Source organism: Cottoperca gobio, chromosome 2 (genome assembly GCF_900634415.1).
Source record: "Cottoperca gobio chromosome 2, fCotGob3.1, whole genome shotgun sequence".
In the NCBI taxonomy this organism is placed as follows: Eukaryota; Metazoa; Chordata; class Actinopteri; order Perciformes; family Bovichtidae; genus Cottoperca; species Cottoperca gobio.
Window position 1 is genome coordinate 8190468 of NC_041356.1, and position 18296 is coordinate 8208763.

At 41.3% G+C, this 18296-nt stretch overlaps 2 protein-coding genes across 4 annotated transcripts in view; one reads left to right on the forward strand and one right to left on the reverse strand.

Moving 5' to 3' along the window:
* LOC115020102 (male-specific lethal 3 homolog) overlaps positions 1-18296 on the reverse strand; it is a 411372-nt gene that overhangs the window by 13690 nt on the left and 379386 nt on the right. The gene's annotated exons all lie outside the window — the stretch shown is intronic.
* The window catches only part of LOC115020065 (rho GTPase-activating protein 6-like), a 52750-nt gene that overhangs the window by 941 nt on the left and 33513 nt on the right, over positions 1-18296 (forward strand). The window lies entirely within an intron of this gene.

Genomic DNA, 18296 nt, shown 5'->3' on the forward strand with positions numbered 1-18296 from the left:
AATCAGCAGACTTTGCACACTGTTTATTTCTGCGAGGAGCAAGGCATGCCAGAAGACATCTGCTGAAAATCTCTTTTCAGCACAGCCAGACTCTGACTCTTTAGTCTTGGACCCAGAAAGTTACCTGTGCATGTGGAATTCCGCTGTTTATCAAATCAGACATCATGGCTCCAGGTGTATGGAGATGGCAGAGCCTAATTGGAAGATTTATGGGTTTTGAAGAGGGAGTGTTGACCCTGCACTGACATCTGCACCTGGAAGCCGTCCAGTATCAAACTACTACAACTGGAGCAGTTGTCCTGGTCTTGCCCAAGGGCACATGGGTAATTAACAGGGGGGAGGGAGAGCACTGCTTCACGTCTCCCACTTGGATTCTTCTCCTGTGTTTTCAGTCCTTGTGAGAGTCACACCTTGCTAAAAGGCTCTTCTGGGAAAGCTAAAGAAACTCTTATGGAGATCTACAGATTAAATAAATCCAACAAAAGTTTTTCCCCCTCAAAATCCTCCCCCCCCCCCCTCCTACTGTTGTTGTCATTGGGCATTAGGTTGGTCTTTTGTCTTCATATAGGCTTCAAATTGAGTGTGAATGAGGGAAAGGCAGCGTATGAAATCCTTATCAAAACATACTTGAGCGACTTACTTTTAGCGGGGGGGCTTTATAGGCTGCATAGTTGGCACGGGTCCACATGCACTGGTGAGAAGGTATGATAATTTCCTTGCTTCTTGTGTGAACTCCGTATTTTGTTCGTCTTTGCACACAGCGTGTAAGTATGTGTGTACGTGCAGCAGCGCCTGCGTGCGCTAATGTAAGGGACTTAAGGACACATGGCCCTGGGACTCGGTTCTCACGACTGCAAGTGGTCACAGGGTCAAAAACATGCAGCCCTCAAAACAGCTCTCCCAACATTTCCTATCACAAAAAAAAAAAAGCGACTCACTCTTTCACTTCCTTGCAGCGTGCCACTCTTTCTCTCTCTCACACACACACACACACACGCACGCACGCAGCTCTATTTTCCATGCTGGTTCACCCCCTGCTACGGCCCACCGAGGACAACATGAGGCCATCAGTTTGGAGTCATTAGTACAATCTGGACCGTGAAGTTATTGCACCTCAGAGTGTTTGTTAAAATACTGAGCCAAGAAGTGTTGCTGGTCTGCTGGGAGGTTTCACACACTGTTTGGTGTGAAGTAAAATCCTAAAAATGAAGACTAAACAAAGACTTTATGTTAGGAATGTAGTGAAAGTAGACTGATTTAGGTGCAATGTACTTCAAATTGTGCCTGTTTGCGTAATAAGTGCTCATTTGTCTGGCTACCAAAATGGTCCCAGCTGTAAACTCCATTACAAACCTGATGAGGAGATAGCTCAAACAAATGAAGGTGGTAAAATTATGAATTAAATCTCTGCAAGTTCAATTTCATAGTGTCCTAACTTAATGGCAGCCAATAGCTGCTATGGTGGCCAATATGTATGTTATTTTATGAACTTTTCTGGAAATAAAATACTGTTCATAGATTAAAGGAATACAATATCCCAAATCCCCAATCCTATTTCACTGAACAAGGAAAATAGCGGCTTTATCAGCTAAAGACATTGTCTGAATTATTCCAATATACATTAGATAGACAAGTTCTACGAATAGGTAGCACTTTAAATGATTTGCATGTGTACCACTGAGTGTGTGTGTGTGTGTGTGTGTGTGTGTGTGTGTTTGTGTAGGGGAACCTGTGCAGATAAGTCTCGTGCTATGCCTTTTTAAGGAGGGAGACATGGACAGAGAGAGGCATGGAGAGAAAGAGTGGAAGGGAGAGGTAGAGACTACGTGGAGATGGAATAGTTTACACAAAAAGCAACGTCTGACAGTTATATTGGCCATGATTGCTTAATAGCCATTTTTCCATGGTCAGGTTGTTGATGTTGAAAGAACAATGACGCAAAAAAAATCTTCAGAAAGTACCCTCGGTGTTATTACAGCAGGAGAGTCGGTGACTGGAAGTGGTTCTTCTTGTGGAGTGATTGAGTCGGGTGTTATATCAACATGTTCCTGCTGAATAATATAAACAGTGAAATAACAGTGAAGAATTAGAATTTGTAACCTTAGCGTGTGAAACGTACACTGAACAGTATTTCCCACAATACCTTGCTCATATAAACTTACACACACACACACACACACAAGGACTCGGAGATGAAACAGTAGTCGGCTAATTCGATCGTGGTTGTTTATGGGACGCCAGAATGTTGACATTGTACAGTCTATTTTTAGAGCCACTTACCCTAATGCTTTAAAAGAAGGACCAAGTGAAGAAAATCATTCCAAAATGAGATCTGCATCATAAAAAAAAAAAAAAACCTTTGACGTGTTTCTAAATGATTGATAACAGAGGAGTTTAGCAAGGGTTCGTTGAGGTCAGAGCTTTGTTTTCTGCTAATCTGCATGCATGCACAAGCGCGATAAAAATGTTATAGCTACTAACTGCAGTAAAAGTGAAGGAAAGGGGAAAAAAAGATTGTCTGCTTGTTCTAAAAGATTGTCTGCTTGTTCTGGCCTCTCGAGTAATCTCATCAAGTGAGGTAATGTTAGTCGTAAAGGCTAAAGAGCTGCTATTAGTGTGCATAATCCTGAACCCTATCTGTTTTGATTGGTTTAGTGACACCCACGATGATACAGTAGGTGGTTATTTCTGTGTGCTTGTACAAAGAGAACCTCACTGTTTTCCATTTAGGTGCATTTTAACGAAGCTTCCAGAGCAGCACAAATCACTCTCGCAAAGACATGTGCGGTGCAGAGAAAACAAATCATTTGAGTGTTTCTCAAAGTGTCAGTATTTGACAAGGGTCTTCCTTTGGAATACTAAACATTTAGAATGCCAGTTGCTGACATGTTGTTACCATTCTTAAAATTCTCCAGATGCCCCCGTGTTGATTTATGTTTATGCGTCTTTGCTGAACTATGTCAGAGTACTCAGAGCTCAGAGAAGAACACGCTTGGAGATCGGTTTATCGTTTGCTTTCTTAGGATCGTAAAATGTGTTTTTTTTAAGCCACGCTAGCTCCACGGCTCCATATAGCAATGTTGGTGGGGCATTCAGTCCACCACTGAAATATATCAACATCCACTGCATGGATTGGCGCACAGTTTGGTACACACATCCATATATCCCCGAGGGTGAACCCAAACAATTTTGGTGATCCACTGACCTTTCTTCTCGCGCCATCATGCACCATGAATTGAAGTTGAAGTCGTTCCTTTAAAAAGGTAATATTTTCTACATCCTCCAATGTTAACAACTCAACACAACCAGAATCCCAAATCGATTGGAGACAGTTTGTTGGCCCGTGTAGAATCTCCCACTTGGTATGTGAAATATCTAATTAAAATAACATCTGTTTTGGAAGCGTACTCATTTTGTAAAAACTTTTTTTTTTAAGCTGCTGCCGTTGCGTTTCATTGATCAGAAATCATGCATTCCGATTGACTCTCCATGTTTCCAGAAAGCCTTCCGTATGAACTGCTGCAACATGTTGGCGCATTGCTTGCGATATGAAGCACACAAGCTGGTGCGTTGACACGGGTCATGGCTTCCTGCCAGGAGCCAACAGTCGCGCTGTTGACCAGAAGTAGTCCACATCAAAGTGTTTAGAACAAAAGCAACACATGGTCTGAGCATCGGAAAGAAATGCTGCAGAAAAGTGAATTTTAAGATTTTGTTACTTTTGTATTGCACCGTGAGATTCTTTATGCTCTACATGTACCACACAGTCATATTTTCAGACAGACAGTGAGCGTTCATCGGTGGAGTATTCCTTTAAATCTCTTTATTTATGACAATACTGTTGTTTAGAGTCCCCCCCTGCTATTGTCCATCGTTGTTTGTCAATGTGCCTTTTCATTCTTGTGTATCTTTGTGTGCTGTAAACCATTTTTTTGTAACTTTATTTTGAAATGTTTTCTCCAATTATTACAGTTCAGTTTATAAAATATCAGAAAATGGTTTTTAAAAAGTACATTTGAGAAGTAACTTTATATAAAAATAAAAAAAGGTTGCTGATTAATTTCCTGCTGATCGATTAATGGAGGAAGTTAATCAAAGAGTCCCTTCATTGCCACAAAATCAGCCACACATACAGTATATAATTCATACTAATCCAAATGTTTCCCAGTGTTCTAGGAAAACATGCCTCATCAATCACAAACACTCAGCAAGGAGACACATCCAACTATTGAGTTGGTTCAACGACTCCAATGAAAATCAAAACTCAAACACACAAAATCCATTTATTTACAGTTAATACTGTATATCGGAAATTCAGATATGCAATATATTTTCTCTGGTTTGACTTCATGAACTCAACAGCCATCCATTTTGCCTTTCCTCCCTGATTTTCCTCCCTAAGTTCCCTCAAAGAGAGGAGGCTGCGTTGGAGGAACAAGACCTTGATCGTTCAACATCTTCGGAATGCTCGTACCAAATCTAAAAACTAACACACACACACACACACACACACACACACACACACACACACACACACACACACACACCCACACACACACAGTTCAAACAAAGTATTGGGAAAAACTATTACAAATCTAGAGATACTGTTTTTTATATTCAAACCAAACAGTATCACTGTAGCAAGAGCGCAGAGCGAGTAGATCAAGGAGTCAAATATAGGATGTCATCACATTGGACAGGGTGACTTTAAGGCTTACAGCAGAAGTTTCTTATTTCTTATCTTATTTCTTATTCTGATCTGTTCACTGTAAACTCTTCAAGTCGTACTTGTAGGATTTAAAGATCATTTCTGCAGCAAAGCATCATGCAGTTGTTAGAAATGTCAACAAAGCACTGGTTTTAGGGTGGATGTTTCATCTTTGCATGTGAACATGTGACCTGTTGAAATAATGTGTTCACTTTGTTCTGCAAAATCGTTTTAGATCCGGCTGCTAAACATTCTTAGATATGGCATTGATGACCTCTGCGGCATGTTCTAGTACAGTCCCCCTCTGGGGAGAAGAGAGCATGTGGGTCTGCCTGGGCTGTAGTTTGATTAGGGTCCTTATTAAGTTTAATGGGCCTGGTTGTAGCAGCAGCAGCCCTGCAGTATATACCTATATTGATTGAAAGTTCAGTGACAGATCTCACCCGTTGTTGAAGAAAACACAAGCAGCCCCCACATGGCATCTCTGTAGACCTACAGCCCCGATGTGTAGTTACTTTTTAAACAAGGTGCACATCAGCTCTGGTGTAGCTTTAGCGGCGATGTTAGCTAGCTGCAGATGCAGTTAATAAGCTAACAAGGTAAAACACAGTATACAATGCAGTTTATAGGCCAATATAATATGACGTCCAATGAGATGTACTAGAGACCCCACCATAATGTAAATGTAAGAATATTTTAAGCTTCTTCTCATTTGTGCACAGAAACATAATACCTCTCAGGGCAATTTCTTGACAAGTTTTCATGATATTCAGCTGAAAAGAACCATATGAAACAGTGGGGTTTGTTTGGCACTGTTTTGGTTTAGCAATCTTACAATGTCCTTTGGGATGTTTTCTCAACAATGAAGGAAAAAGAGAGCAGTTTGAAATAGAGACGGCTGAGAAGTAAACATTAATTTCCTCAGTCAGAATCTCTGTGCCTGGTGCAGATTAAACCTCTCCTCCAGTGAGCAGGCAGCAGTGTCCAGTTTCTTTTAGTGAGTATTAATGTGTTTTCGTGTGTGTGGGAGAGAATCCGAGGCCAGTGGGTGGATGATCTAATTGTACACTTCTCAGTCTTCAAGGCAAAAATGGCCATTCCCTTGTGTATTTGTGTGTGTGCATTACAGTGACCCCTATGTCCACTAATGTTCTCTCTAATGTGGTTTGTCACAGGCCAGAGGGAAGGCATGGATAAGATCCTCTCACATCTGCCATGGTGTGTTAAAGTTACAACTTCCCATTTATGTATGTGTCTCAATCAGTGTAAACTGTCGTGATATGATACTCTCAGTGGGCGAAAACGTTTCACAACATCCCCAACACAACTGCTCTTTGTCTAGTCTTGGAACAGCAACAGGAAGATGGAAAGCGAAAAAAAAATGGTTGAGTATATTTAGTGAGCCCAGAATTATTTTAAGGGTTTTTTAAGTTCCCTGCCATACATTTAGCAAGAAACACGCAATACGAACAGTAGCAATGGAAACGTGCTTCCTGCAAGTTAATAATAAATAATGAGATTTGAAAGATATGAAGTAGACTTTTGGTGACTGACTGGTGCTAGCATGTTTCCAGGCGTGCTAGCGTGTTAGCCGCCTGCTCGCTAGCTGCTACAGTAGTTCACCAACTAGCTCCGCGAGAGTTCAATGAGTCACCAAGCCTCAAGAAACACCTGTTTTACAAGTACACACTGTTTTACTGGTCCACTTTTATTACAGCTAGGGTCATATTGTTGTAGTTATCATTTCTGTCAGTAATAATAGCATTGTGCTCCCAAGGTAATTGCTGAGAAAGAATTCAGAGAGGGTAAGAAACACTAGCGGTCAGACTATCAGACAGCTTTAAACAACCACCAAGTTCAGCTAAACGTATTGGGGGGCGTGTTTCAGGTACCAGCAGGATGATGACAAACCATTCAGCGAGGCCAGTCTTTTTATATTGTTGTTCTGTCTGAATTTGCCACCTCCGTCCCACAGTTGACCTTCATCCCGAATGTGGACAACAAAGCTGATCTCGCGAATCATATCAACCGAGATGATTCTTCCGTGCCGACATTTTGCTCAGGTTAATGGATGTAGGTCTGTGTTTCTTCATAAGGAATATCAAGAGGACACTGCATGTTCATATCCTGCCCCCGTTGCTGAAAAATGAGCCCAAAGGAATAAAATCCAATTTTGCTTTTGATTTTATCAAGCTACTGAATGTTGGTCTGTGAACTTGGTACATCTCAGTGCAGCCTTGGACATGCTGCTCACAGCTCTCACAGATGTGCTATAAACGTTGTGTTGTTTCTGTTGTCCAACATGTCTCTCCTCTGTTTTGTGCATATTAATTACTTGCACATTCTGCAGAACATTTCACCGTAGTGTCCTGCGTCCCTTTGTCCATTTATTACAGAATAAAACGGTTTCATGCTGTATTTAGTAAGGCTTAACCGAATGTTCCTGCAAACACATGCAGGATTTAGGCTGCTCTGAGAGCTAAGCTTTGAGAATTAATACCTGTGAGTGCGTACACTTTCCTGCATGCATGAGTGTGTGATTTTACCTCGCTGAATTATCAAGTACGTTGATCAAATATACCCTCACATACTTGGACGACTAGTTTAAATAAGCTTTGTTTTTTGGAGTAATTGTGCATTTTGCTTGGTGCACCCCCTTCCTTTGTGTGTGTGTGTGCGTGTGCGTTGTGTGTGAGTCCTCTTCAGTGGGGAGGTTTAGGGAATTATTTATTTGGAATTCCAGGTCAGAGCTTCATGCAGAGGCCCGAGGGCTCCTACTGAAAGAAGGGTTGCTACTGACCGAGTGACCCCTTAACTTCCTCTCCTCTCCCACCCATCTCTTTTCTGCCTGGTTCAATTTTTCTTCACAGCTTACTCCTGTCCAACTTTTATACACATCCAGGCTCTATTCTCCATCTCATTAGGACGGCCAACCCCCTTTCTTTCTCCAGCTTATGCTTCGTGCAGCAAATGAAGCAAAAACATGAGATCACACCAGCTTGATTTGACTTTTGAGGAAACAAAAAAACAAGTTGGGATCACAGCCTGAGTTTGTTGGACAGGTCCAGCTTTGCCCTTTCAAAGACTGTCCTGAAAGCATGCAGCAATTTGTTCTCCGACACGCAGGCATCTTTGAGCTGACCTGCCCGAGGAGCCGAGGGCGGCTAAATCAGTGTCATCTTTTAAACTGCTGCATAAAACTCAGTGTTTATGTAGTTTCCACATATTTTCTTACACTAAACTCAATTTCCATGTAAAGAACTAGTCCCCAGAGGATGAATCGTAATGTTCCCTTCTATTAGAGAGAGGAGGAGGAAGGCAGACGGCACTCGGGGGACAACTAGACAAGACAATCAGACTTTTACAAATAATCAAGTGTAACTTGTCTCCTGTGATTTCCCCACAATGACACACATTGTGTTTACGTCAGTGAGAGACATTTTCTTCCCAGCGTCTTATCTCCTCTCCTTGCTCCTCTCAGCCGGCCTGGCAGGAGTCACCGTTATCTGCTGGGAGCAAACTCGGGCTCAAACACATTGGCCGCCACTGGACTCAATTGGACTTGTCTTTGGGAGTGATTCACAACACTGATTTGTAACTCAATTATGTAACGAAGCACAACACAAACGTTGGCTTTTAGTTTCCTTTAAGGGTCAAGAGGTCAGTCGGGTGTAAGGATGAGAAGTGAAGTCATGTAAAGGCAGATACTCAAGTGACACAGGCGCAGATACACTATACTTTCTTATGGATCGTTTGAACATCTGTTCAGCATCGGTTAGACAAACGACTCTTCTGATTCTCGTCTCTTTTGTGACTGCCTATCTCACCAGCCTCTATGAAAGCGAACCCTTATGATATATGAATATGACTCTGTGCCCCTGAAGAAAAGTGATATAAACCTCTCACCCTGCTCCAGTGAGGGAGCGAAACAGAATGAGACAGCAGGCATTTTAGACACAGCCGGAGCTCTGCGGCTATAAATAGAAAAATAGCTCAGCGGAGGAACACTCAAGTTCCAGAAGCGAGGCAGGGAGAGTCATATCGGTTGCAGGTGTGTCTGTGTCTGTGTGTGTGTGTCTGTGTGTGTGTGTGTTGAGGATTGTGCAGCTCATGCATAAACCTCCACTTCAAATGTGATGTGTGTTTCATTAAAGTCAGAGGAGCTGAGGGCAAAGTTAATGAAAAAGCATAAACTTATCAGACATTATGATGAGAATGTTGAATGGGAGTTATTATCAGAATGTGTTAACGCCACCTAGTGGACATTTAAAAAGAAATCTCTTCATGACCTTCCATCATGTAGTGCAGTTTAAAAGTGAATGTAATCAGTTGTTTTTGCCACCAGAGGGCGCCGGTGAGCCTCTAATAAACATCCCACGAGTTGAACGGATTTCGGGAACATTCAGCACTATCTGGACACAAATAATAAATCACTGTAAAAATGTGGGTGGGCTGCATTGTGACCCGTCACAGCTGCGCACATCTGTCTCCACGGCCTCTCTATGTCATAAGTATCTTACAAAAACATTACAAAAGCTGATACAAGCTACAGGCAGAGCATATTTCACAGCGCTGGGGCCAAATAAAACTGTTTAAAATGCATTGGACAGGGAGGAACAATTTGATCCTAGTCCTTGAAATGTGTTCACTTTAAAAGGATATTTTACAAGCTGACAATATGTTGTTGACGTCAAACATTTATCTATAAACCTTAATGGACCTGTCGTCTGTCGAGCGCTTAACCAATGCAATGCATAGATTTCCTATAAATACCCCCCCCCCCCCCCCCTCACCCCTCCTGTTAAAACAATTTAGCCAATAAAACCTTCTGGTAAATGTGGGCATGTGTGTTGTTATTATCACACACTTGCAAAGTATTCTGGTGAGAGATGTTTACACTGTCACCAACACCCACATATCCACACACACACACACACACACACACACACACACACACACACACACACACACACACACACACACACACACACACACACACACACACACACACACACACACACACAACAATGTGTGTTTGTACTGCTTTAGTAGGGAACAGCGTCACTTCCAAGCAGAGATCATATTCTCTCCTGCAGAGTACCTTCCCAGAATATTCGTGTGTGTGTGTGTGTGTGTTAGATGGAGAGAGGGAGTGTGTGTGCACAAGATATTCGTTTTTGAGAACCAGTAATCTCCCACATTAATAAAAACAGTAGAGTTGACCTACTTTTTGGACTTAAGACTGGGAAAAATATGTTTTCTTTATCTAAAGTTGAAAGAAAAGTAAGCTAAAAACCTATTTATAGTACTTTTTCTAATAATTAAATGTTCTTTTTTTATGACTCTTCATGGATGATTGCTGTAACACAAGAGCAAATCCGCCTAATGCCAGCTCAGGAAGGGTTTTTACCTTTCTGGACACCTGGTGTCAAGTAGGTCTTTCCTGGAAAAATTCCATTAGTGCAGGAAGTGATGCGTTTTACAGTTCTAACAGCCGCACCAGCGGTTTATTTGCAATAAACAGAAGAAGAAGAAGAAGCGGGTGGTTGACTTGAGAAGCGATGGCCACCGTGGCTTAAAAGAAAAGGAGAGAAACTCTACTACTGTGTCTCCACTTTTATTGTTCCCAGGATAAAGGCAGCATTCATCTTTTCATCTTTTCTATTCAGTTCATCGCTTCGTCTATTTTATAATCCTGTTGTCACTGTGCATCATCTTTCAGCCTCATTATTCAAGCACTTTGCTCAATAGAAAGCAGATGCTTTGTCTTCTCAGACACTTTAAATTAACATAAAGGGGCAAAAAAGAGCTCACAGATGGATGTAGCAGCCCAGGTGTCAATTAGCATGTGGGATACACACTTAAAGAATCAATGGAAGCCCTCACAACCCGAGCGGATGAGGAAGAGAGACGAATCGACTCAAAGAGGAGAAATCTACGTCTGTCTTTTCCAGACTGTAGGTGACTATAGAGATGCCTGTGCTTAATATGATTAACAAAGAGGTGTGTCAGTCTGGTTTCCCGCTGAGAGCTGCAATTTGCCTTAATTTGACCTAATTGGAGGTTTTCAGTGCAGAGCTGCCGGGTTTAAGGAAGAGAGCGTGGGAAATGGAGAGTTTCGGTGGAGCAGAGATATGAAAAGGGGGATACAATAGGGATTACAGTAGTAAGAGACGGAGAGAAAGTAGCGGCAGAGAAGGAAAACGAGGGAGCAGTGGAGAGATGGGGTATGAACCCCTCACAAACACACACACACCTGGGTTGGATTAGCTCAGGCTCGCAGGGAGTCTTTGTGTTAATGGAGATTTAATAGGTGCTGAAATGACTTACCGCAGTGCTACAGTGGGTGTGTGTATGTGTGCAGAGTGTGTGCTTGGATTTGTGTTTTGAACTTTTACCTGCATGTCCTCATGTCTTTTGGCTTCATGAAGTTATTCCATCTTTCCATTTTGCACAGTGTAGACAGTTGACATCCAAGAAAATCCAACATTCTGGGCAATCACAACGGCACAAAAGAGATGTTTGGTTTGGTTCATTGGGTGTGTTTACAGGATGTAGTTGGGAGTCTACATTGGACATTACGTTCCTCGTGGCGTTTGAGACCTATATCGATGTTTTAGAGTTTTAAAAATCTGATAATGAAAGAGGGTTTACAACATAAACGCATGAAACAAAGTTTGGGTGGTTGGAAAGCATGTGTTTTAATATCTGAAAAGCTGCATTTGTTGCACTATGTTGAATGAGGGTTACTTGAAATGAACTGCACATTACTTTCAAGGATTTCCCCCGAATCTATCTCTGCAGACTCTCCTCTTTGTGACTGTGAGCTTCTGTCTCAGTGACGCAAACGCGGCGCTGACCCCGGCTGTAGGAGCGAGAACAAAGAAAGCGTCCTCTCTCCAACGTAAGCATCAGGAGATAGTTTATATGTTCAAAAGGCTCTGACGCAGTTAGTGCAAGTTTCTCGACGGTGGAAAACTCAGACATGAAGAACATCGAGTGAAATTATAAATAGAAAATAGCAGTAAAGACGTTGAGGTGCAAAACGCCATCTAGCTTAAATCTTCTTCTTCTTCTTAAATACTATGCGTTTCAGTGCATAACAAAACTCAAGTGTGTACTTTAAATTAAATGTTTCAGGGGGTTGGCTGGCAGGTGAACTAACTTGTTAAAGTACAATTTTGTCGATATTCTATATTTTTCTTTTTGTCAATAAATCCCATGAAGAAGATATTCAGTTTTCCAAAGCTGAATATATCTTATTCCCCTCTGTCATTAGTTATTTTTGAGTCAATCCCACACACACTGTCCTCCTCCCACACAGGAGCACTACATGTGTATTCATCCACAGCTGGAAATAGTCCCTAAAAATTCTTAGTGACACATTTAAATGAAAAATAAGCACTGTGCAATGACAGGCAGCAGTAAAAGATGCAGATATGTAATTCAGCAATTTATTTCACACATCAGCAAAACTTAGCCACACATTATTTATGATTCCCTAACATTTTGCTTCATAACTGCTACAAATTCACATTTTATCACTTTAAAGATAATGGTAATCCCAAAGTTTTACACCGAGTCATATTTAAGCCATCTCATATGAATCGTATGTTAAGGTATTAGTATGGAGCACAATAAATAATGATAGCGAGGATAGATGCATGCTTTGTTTCAAGGCATCTGGCAAACATATCACATCATAGCTGCACGTGTTGCATATTGGGATGAATCAACAGTTTTGTCCCTTAACCCATATTATCAGTGTAACGATAAGGTCATTGCTGTCATACGAGAACAGAGCATTCCTAGAAGGCTGCTGTGTTTATACTGCAGACTAAATATTTACACCCTGAACTGAGAAGAAGTGAGGCTGCTCAGTTTGACTTTGATAAAGGTTTGATATGCTTTAGGCCAGGTGACTTACATGCTGCAGAGATCACACATAGCCACATTGATAGACTGTGTACACAGCTATGCAAACAGTGTCTGTGAATGCACAAGCACATGTATGCATGTACTGAACGTGTGCATACATACATACATGCATGCATTCTTGTAAAAATATCTTAGGTATCTAAAACATACACTGTGATAAACACAGATGAAGGGTACGTCCAAGCAATGTGCTCGTTTGTTATGGCTCTAAGGGTTCAAATGAGTTCGTAGTAGGCCTGACCAAAGTAACACTGACAGATTAACACTGACATACACTACATCTGCTGGTCTCCATTCTGCAAATAAGAGAAACAATTGTCAGGCGAGATGGGGTGAAATGGGGTAAAGGGTGGGACTGACTGTACCGAAAACACAACCAACTAAAGAAAGAAGACAGAAAGACATATAGGTACAAATATGAAGAAGGTGTGGAAGACAAAGAGATATGACTCCAGGTACTCCAAGTCTTTAGATTTTTGATTGATTTTCTGAGTACTGTCTCGTACTGTTTTTTTTTTGCATCTATTTAAGTAAAAGCTGCGAGAAACACCTGAGAAATCACGAGACAAGTTGATTTGCATCGTAAGCAGGTAAAATGTTTGCCAAGATTGAGCTGATTATCACATAAAACAAGCAGAATAATAAAAGGCAGTCGAGTATGCTATACTCAACCATTCATACTGTCGACATGTCCTCGCCTCTGGTGATTTCATTGAAACTGGATTTGCATTTAAAAAAACAAAGCGATTAAACAAAGCGTTGGCAATACTACGCAAACTCATTACATTACTAAGCAAGCAAGCAATTGGATGTGCCATCACCCCCCCCCTCCTTGTACATGGCTCCGTCACTGTCCACACTATGGCACTGATAGCTGTTAGCTGTTAGCTGTTAGCTAGTAGGGCCATTTGATCACTTTAAGGCACTTTGATTACATTATGTTCTAAGTCCTGAGATTCAACATTATGACTGGATTAAACTGTTAGGGATCCCGCTGACACAACTTGATGTAACGCCCCCCCCCCACTGTTAAATATAAGGTTCCAGGCAGCAGAAGTTTAGCTTAGCATCGCACAAACACTGGAAACAGATAATTCATGGTTTGTTCAGCCTCAAAACTAAGCAAAATTGTCGACTCTGCCTCAGTTCATAATGTACTTTAGTGGTGCAAATTTGCAATACATTTAATTATTAAAAACTATACGACACACAATGAATCTCGAGCTTTTCGGGCCTCTAGGGGTCTTGGGCAGTTTGCCGCTTTGCACAGTTGTTAATGTAACGTAATGCCTTGGCCGACATCTTGAACTTGGAATACTTAAAACCAAAAAGCAAAGTCTAGTTTAAGAGAGCTTATGTAAAACCAGTTAATATACTCATAAAGTCAAACTCAGATTCAAACACTAAGCAGGAGTCCCAGAATGGTCGTTAATACATCTCAAACATCCATGATGGCAGATTCACACAAACAAATCGCTTGCGTGCAAATACACACACGGGCACACAAAGTGTTTGGATAAATGTGCCGAGAGAGATGCTATCCTTCAGCTGAAGGAGGCAGAGCCAACACACCGACGTCACATCACTCGGTGGGCATTTTATTCTATTGTTCAAGCTATTCCAAACCCTCCTGTCAGACGTCTTTGGAGATTTGCTCAACACAGAGAGAGAGAGAGAGAGAGAGAGAGCGAGAGAGATGAACGGCTGTTCCTTTAGTTTACTCTCGGTCTAAACCTTCTACGTCAGGCAGAACTGTGTCGGTGACAAAGGACGACAAAGTGAAAATGAGTTTGTGTTGTTGTTTTTCAAAGCGTGGATCTCTTGATGTATTAAAGCAGGTGTGAAGCTGCGGTTTTCTTAAGTACTGCCACCTTTTGTTAAAGAAAAATGTCTGACTGTAAGAAAGCCATGTTTTGTGTTAGTTTGCAAGAGAGAGATAATAAGTACGCCGTATTTTGACCTAACGTTATTTTTTAAAGAATATGTCTAGTCTCATGTCCGGACAAATTGAGAGTTTGTTCATTTAAAGAAATATTTAAGACCAATTTTGTGACTTTTCCCCTGCAAATCTCAGCTCCTGTGAGCACGTTGATCTCACATCGCTCTCTTTGTTTCCCATAATGATCCAGACGCTTTCACTGTGGTGCTATGGCAACAAGTAAAGGCTATTTTCTGCTTTCCTGCTGCCAGCGAATGCATCACACAGCATAAGAATACAAGAAATCTCTGCAATTATTTTCCCACGCCCTTTTGCAATGTTTTCTCAACAGTTTGGCTTGATGTGAAAATAATTCTCAATGGCAGGAATGAAAGCTGCATTTATTCATTTATTATTTTGTCAGACTTGACGTTACGCTGATATTTGACCACATGTGAAATGTATAATTGCTGGTTTCTGAGGGATCATGGCACATTACTGTGCAACATTTAGCTACATTAGCACATCAAATTATATGCTGACATGTGGGTATACAAACACACGCGCACACACACACTATCGCAGAAATACACACGTACTTGTTATTGTGCTGTTCAGCACAGCTGGCGAGATTAGACACCATGGCAACTGTTGGGGCTGAAAACATTAAGGAGGCGTGGGAGGTGGAGGACAATGTGTGTGTTGGTGTGTGTGTGTGTGTGTGTGTGTGTGTGTGTGTGCATTAAGGTGAAGGAGCTGAAGCTGAACGACGAGGTGTCTTCATGTGAAACAGTCCTTATTACACAGAGACAGCAAGACACATTCAGTCGCACTTGAGGCACCAACAGGTTGTGTTTGTGATGTATACAAATAAATATGTACATAATAAAATAAATAAATATATAGATATATATATGTATCTATTAAAAATATAAATAATCACTAAATATACAAAATATTTAACATGATCTGCATGCAGGATCAGAGACCCTTATAACCCAACATTTACACACAAAAACAACAAAATAATGATTATAAGGTATTATTTATATATATTCTATTCTATTATAACTATATTTATTCTATGAACATTTGTAAAATTCAATCCACCATTGTGAAAGAGTTAGATAGCAAAATAGCAGATAATAATGTGAAGTAATAGCACTCTCTTTAAAGCACCTGACCAAAACAGAAAACCGAGCCAGCATCACTAAGGGATTCTCAGGGAGAAAGCTGCCAGACGACCAGTCAAGCAAACAAGCTGACAGAGCGGCAGGCTGGAAGATGGATAGATTGCTCGAGGGGTGGAAGGTCAGATCCCCACATATATACATAGACAATGACACAGACAGATGAGGCCAGACGCAGATAAACATAATACACAGATGAGTGGAAAGACTGACACGCAGGCCGACTTCACAAACAAAAACCTGATTTCTTTGAGTCCTTGGAGATGACGTTACTTAAAGTCTGGTGATGAAAACAGGCCAACACACACACACGCGCACAGAAAACATTGAGAAACACATGCTGGTACTGGTCTTGTGAGTAGAACATGTCATCACTTCAACCGCCAGTCAGACTCGTTTCATATATATCTATATATATATATATAAATATATATATATCGTGCTGGAAAGTTGGGACTGACCACCGACAAGTATTGAAATACATTCTGGTAAGTTCTGAGGACACATTTATCCATTTTTGCGTGACTTCTATTTGAATCTGCTGTGATTGAACACTTAACTTGAAGCGCTGCCCTTATGATCAGTGTTTGAGAGGTTGTTACACATGCACTCATCAGGTGACAGTCAACACTACTGCTTTAAAAGAGTTGTGTTTCAACTGGACCCATTCCAGGAACACATTTACCCGCTTGTTTCTTGGAAAACAAACAACGTTTATCGCTTATCTAAGAAGGAAGACTGTCATCTGACGTCGACCCTGAAAGTGCTTTCTCAGATGGTGCATTCAGGGCACGCAACGAAATGCCAAAGCAACGACAAGGAATGACCCAAAACAGAAAAGCATTCGGTATAAGAGGATGAATGTTGAAGTGCAAATTGTTCCTCATGTTTGGAGAGCTTGGCGAAACAAAATGGGAAAACAGGCAAACTACAATAAGAAAGTTTGTATAAGACTTGGCAAGTTTTATTGCTTTTCTTTTGCCAAAACCAATTCCTAACGCACCACTTGGTTTCAATCAATTATTCATCACCAGCTACTAAAATAGATGATGTGAGATTACTCAAATGAATTGCTGGCCCTCGCCGTCCGGGTGCAGACTTATTGTTTCTTCACATGCTTCCTTAAATGAGGAGATTTCTAAATGCAGTTTTGAATGTCAGTTTTAGATACAATATTTGTGACCATGGTGGATCTTTGGATTATGATGTTAAGGAACTTCCTTAGACGCCATACAGTGTCCTGGTTGTCCCGGTACGGAGTAAAAGGAACATAGTCATGTGCTTCTTTAAGATTTCTTTATCATTAAACTAAGAAAGGTGCAACATTACGAGCCCAGATTGGTATCGAACAGACTCAGGCTCTTGAATAAAGAGTCCCACCCTTAGATTTAGCTACAACCAATTGGATTGGAAGTGCACACCACAACGCACGACACCACACTCATTGCAAATCAACAGTGTCGACATAGGGAAGGATTCCAATTGTTCAAAAGCGACAAATATATTGAAAATTCCAACATATGCGAAGGAATAAAGTCAAAATCTAGTTTTTCTCATGAAAAATGGAAACTGTATTCTGAGTAAACAGTTTTCATCCAAATTGCAACATAAAATGCAACAAAGCGCACCTCTCTACTCTGATATTTCCACATTCTAATGCTTCCTCTTGCTAAACGTATTTCTTAATCTTCCAAAATGTAGTAGCCCTCAGGTCAGTGCCAAGCACTTCCACTGCAGAGTGGTCCTGACCTGCAGACGCGTTAAGCACGGTCTAATGGAGGTAGTATGGAGATGAAAGCCATATAGCAAAGCTGGGGTAGTACCCCCCCCCCTCCCCCTCTTTGCCCCTGTCTCCCCTTCTCTCTGTGTATTGGCCCCCAGGACAGAGTATGGGGATTTAGAACAACTGGGTTGGCCTGTTGATAGAAGCATCCAGATTGAATCCAGACCCGCGCTGTCGTCATATTGTGTGTGTGTGTGTGTGTGTGTGTGTGTGTTTTCTGTGTGTTCTTTGTTTTGAGGATGTTGAGTGATCAGTTCCTCTAAAAAAAACATGTTTTCCGTTGGACGTGGTCGTCTCTGGCGGGAGATTGTGGTCTATGAACCTTGACAAGACATCATTTGTTAATATATTTGTTTGCGTATGTGTGTCTTCTGTATTTACCTCCCAAGTGAAGGAGTGAAGTACTGTCTATTTCTCTCTCTCTTTTACTCACACTCACACACACACACACACACACACACACACTCACATTCCCCAGTTCTGAGGTCATCCCCCAGAGCTGCTTTGTGCAGCTCCTGCTGTAAATCCGTTTATGCGGGCCCAGTTTTTACCATTCCTCCCCACCCTCTCCCCTTTCTCTCATTTGCTTTCTCCCATACCCATTCTTTGGGATGTCTTGTGAAACCGAGGTCAAAGTTCATTGCCTGAAAGAAAAAAGAGATAAAACCCAAAGACCACAAGCTAATAAGAAGGAAAACATCCGTAGTTTCGCTCTCTTGTGCTTTTTATCCTCCGCATGATGGTCATATATTTATTTAC